At 47.0% G+C, this 3,837-nt stretch overlaps 1 pseudogene across 1 annotated transcript in view; it reads left to right on the forward strand.

Annotated features, from left to right (window-relative positions):
* Window positions 1–749: 749 nt before the first annotated feature.
* LOC112610676 overlaps window positions 750–3,837 on the forward strand; it is a 25,103-nt pseudogene continuing 22,015 nt past the window's right edge. Inside the window, exon 1 of the transcript XR_003116465.1 lies at window positions 750–775. The product of XR_003116465.1 is annotated as a protein CASC4-like (transcript). The remainder of the gene's footprint in view (window positions 776–3,837) is intronic.

Below are 3,837 nucleotides of genomic sequence, written 5' to 3' on the forward strand. Positions count from 1 at the left end.
AGTTGGAGGTTGCAATGAGCTGAGATTACACCACTGCACTCCAGCCTGGACGACAGAGGGAGACTCCATCTGAAAAAGAACAAAAACGAAAAAAAAACAGGGTATGGCGACACATGCCTCTACTCTCAGCTACTTGGGAAGCCAAGGCGGGAGGATCGCTTGAGGCCAGGAATTGGAGGCCACAGTGAGCTATGATGGCACCGTTGCACTCCAGCCTGGGAGACAGAGGGACCTCATCTCTAAAACACACACACACACAAACTGTCCACACAGTGTAGTTTTCTTTTATAACTTTCAGCCTTGTTTGGATGTGCTGTTGGATTCTTTTTTTTTTCTTTTTTTTCTTTTTTTTGCTTGTTTCTTTTTTTTGAGACAGAGTTTCACTCTTGTCACCTGGGCTGGAGTGAAATTGTGTGGCCTCAGCTCACTGCAACCTCTGCCTCCTGGGTTCAAGCAATTCTCCTGCCTTAGCCTTCCGAGTAGCTGGGATTACAGGCATGCGCCACCAAGCCCGGCTAATTTTGTATTTTATAGTAGGGACGGGGTTTCACCATGTTGGCCAGGCTGGTCTCGAACTTCTGACCTCAGATGATCCACCTGCCTTGGCCTCCCAAAGTGCTAGGATTACAGGTGTGAGCCACTGCACCCGGCCACGCTGTTGGATTATTACCTATGTTATTTAAGTGATTTGATTGGTGTTAGTGTTTAACAGGAATGCACACCTGAATAGACCTCCCAGGCTGTAGGAGATGTTATGCCGGGATCAGAGTGCCAGGTAAATGGGCACTCATCAGAATCAGCACTGTAGAACTCGAGCTTCTGGACCATAAGTGAGTACAGAAGCAAGCCAGGGAGTTGGGATGACTTGTCCAAAGTGATGGGGAACATAACGAACTGGAAACAGATCCAGGAGCCGTAACTAGTTACAGCAGCCTAGAGGGGTTGGCAGTATCGCTTGGTCCAGTGGCTTTTGCAGCTTTAAGAAAATGAGATGGCGCGGTGGTTCACGCCTGTAATCCCAGCACTTTGCGGGGGCCAAGACGGGTGGATCACAAGGTCAGGAGATCGAGACCATCCTGGCTAACACGGTGAAACCCCGTCTCTACTAAAAATACAAAAAACTAGCCGGGCGAGGTGGTGGGCGCCTGTAGTCCCAGCTACTCGGGAGGCTGAGGCAGGAGAATGGTGTGAACCCGGGAGGCGGAGCTTGAGGTGAGCTGAGATCTGGCCACTGCACTCCAGCCTGGGCGACAGAGCGAGACTCCGTCTCAAAAAAAAAAAAAAAGAAAATGAGATCCAAAAGAACCCAGATTAAGGACAGACTTGGCTGGGTGTAGTGGCTCACGCCTGTAATCCCAACATGTTGGGAGGCTGAGGCAGGAGGACTGCTTGAGCCCAGAGTTCAAGTTCAACCTGGGCAACATAGTAATGTAACTGCCCAATGGGTTCTTCTTGCCTGCTGCCTTGACTGAGCCAATTTATCGAGATGGTGGAACTGCAACAGAGAAAGAGTTTAATTCACGCAGAGCCAGCTATACAGTAGACCAGGGTTTTATTATTACTCAAATCAGTCTCCCCAAGAATTCGGGGATTGGAGTTTTTAGGGATAATTTGGTGGGTAGGGGGCCAGTAAGAGTGTTAATTGGTCAGGTTGGAAGTGAAATCACAGGGAGTCTAAACTGTTCTCTTGTGCTGAGCCGGTTCCTCGGCAGGGGCCACAAAACCAGATGAGCCAATTTATGAATCTGAGTAGTGCCAGCTGATGAATCCATCGAGTCCAGGGTCTGCAAAATATCTCAAGCACTGATCTTAGGTTTCACAACAGTGATGTCATCCCGAGAAGCAATTTGGGGAGGGTTGGAATCTTGCAGCCTCCAGCTGCATGACTCCTGAACCATAATGTGTAATCTTGTGGCTAATTTGTTAGTCCTACCAAGGCAGTCTAGTCCCCAGGCAGGAAGGGGGTTTCTTTTGGGAAAGGGTTGTTATCGTCTTTGTTTCAAAACTAAACTATAAGCTCCTCTCAAAGTTAGTTCCGCCTACACCCAGAACAGGTACAGTTTGGAGGTTAGAAGCAAGATGGAGTCAGTTAGGTCAGATCTGTTTCACCATCATAGTCTTCTCGGTTATAATTTTTGCAAAGGCAGTTTCAGTGAGCCTGTCTCTACTGAAAATTTAAAAAAAAAAAATTTTTTTTTTTAAACCTGGTGTGGTGGCACACGGCTGTAGTCCCACCTACTGGGGAGACTGTGGCAGGAGGATCGCTTGAGCTTGGGAGGTTGAAACTGAAGTGAGCCGTGTTCAAACAACTGCAGTCCAGCCTGGGCGACTGAGCAAGACCCTGTCTCAAAAAAATAAATAATAAATAAAATAATAAAGAAAAAGGAAGGACCCTGTTATAGATTAGAAAGAGCACTGGACTTGGGGCCAGGATGTTTGTGTAAATGTCCCTCTGTGACCTTTAGTGAGTCAGCCTTTTGTAAACTCCAGCCACAGCATGCACTGGTTCCTTTGAACCCCCTGTGCTCCATCAACCCGTGGGAACAATCCACCATGCAGGGCGCCTGGTACTCTCCTCGAGCCATTGGCCCCAAGCCTAATGCTTTGTCTTGTCTTCCTTGAGCCCCTTCCTCTCCTATCCTCACAAGGGCTGTTCCAAACTCTCATCACTCCCAAGCCTTCCACATTTCTCCACTCCATGCTTCCCCTGTGCAAGCATCAGCCTCAATTTGTTCTATAAGAAACAATCGGAATTTTGCTCAGATTTTTACTACCTAATCTACGAAGTTGCCTTTTTTTTTTTTTTTTTTTGAGATGGAGTCTCGCTCTGTCACCCAGGCTGGAGTGCAGTGGTGCCATCTCGGCTCACTGCAAGCTCCGCCTCCCGGGTCCACACCATTCTCTTGTCTCAGCCTCCTGAGTAGCTGGGACTACAGGTATGTGCCACCACCCCCGGCTAATTTTTTTGTGTATTTTTAGTAGAGATGGGGTTTCACGTGTTAGTCAGGCTGGTCTCGATCTTCTGACCTCGTGATCCGCCCGCCTTGGCCTCCCAAAGTGCTGGGATTACAGGCGTGAGCCACCGCACCCGGCCAGGATTAAGTAATGTACATAGCTACTGTAATGTGGTCCTCTGACCAGCAGCATTAGCATCTCCTGGGAGTTTATTAGAAATGCAAATTCTCAAGTGTCTCCTGGACAAAGCTGCTGAATCAGAATTCTTTGGTGGGAAATAATCTGTGTCTTAGCAAGGAGCATAGATAATTTCTATGGGCCAGGTATGGTGGCTCTTGCCTATCATCCCAGCACTTTGGGAGGTGGGCGGATCTCTTGAGCCTAGGAGTTTGAGACCAGCCTGGGCAACATGGCGAAACCCTGTCTCTACAAAAAGTTACTCAGTTGAATGGAACTTCTTGGTTTCTACATTATATCAAAAATACCTCTAGAAAGTATGATCGGGTGGTAAAGTAAGCTAATTCAGATAATCAGTACACATAATAGGTACTTCCTCCTCCTCCTGCTTTTAGAAACAAAATGGTTATATATCAATATATGGAAATAAATAATACAAACATATATAAATACTTATCAAGAATGGAATTTTTAAAGCCCCTAGATCTGTTTATGACTCATAATGCTCTTTATTATAATTATAATTGAATTAACTATTACATAAATGGTAAAGTGAGTTGAATGCTTTGGAAAGAGTCAGTAGGCCGGGCGCGGTGGCTCAACCCTGTAATCCCAGCACTTTGGGAGGCCGAGGCGGGTGGATCACGAGGTCAGGAGATCGAGACCATCCTGGCTAACATGGTGAAACCCCGTCTCTACTAAAAA

This window comes from Theropithecus gelada, chromosome 17 (assembly GCF_003255815.1).
Source record: "Theropithecus gelada isolate Dixy chromosome 17, Tgel_1.0, whole genome shotgun sequence".
Taxonomy (NCBI): Eukaryota; Metazoa; Chordata; class Mammalia; order Primates; family Cercopithecidae; genus Theropithecus; species Theropithecus gelada.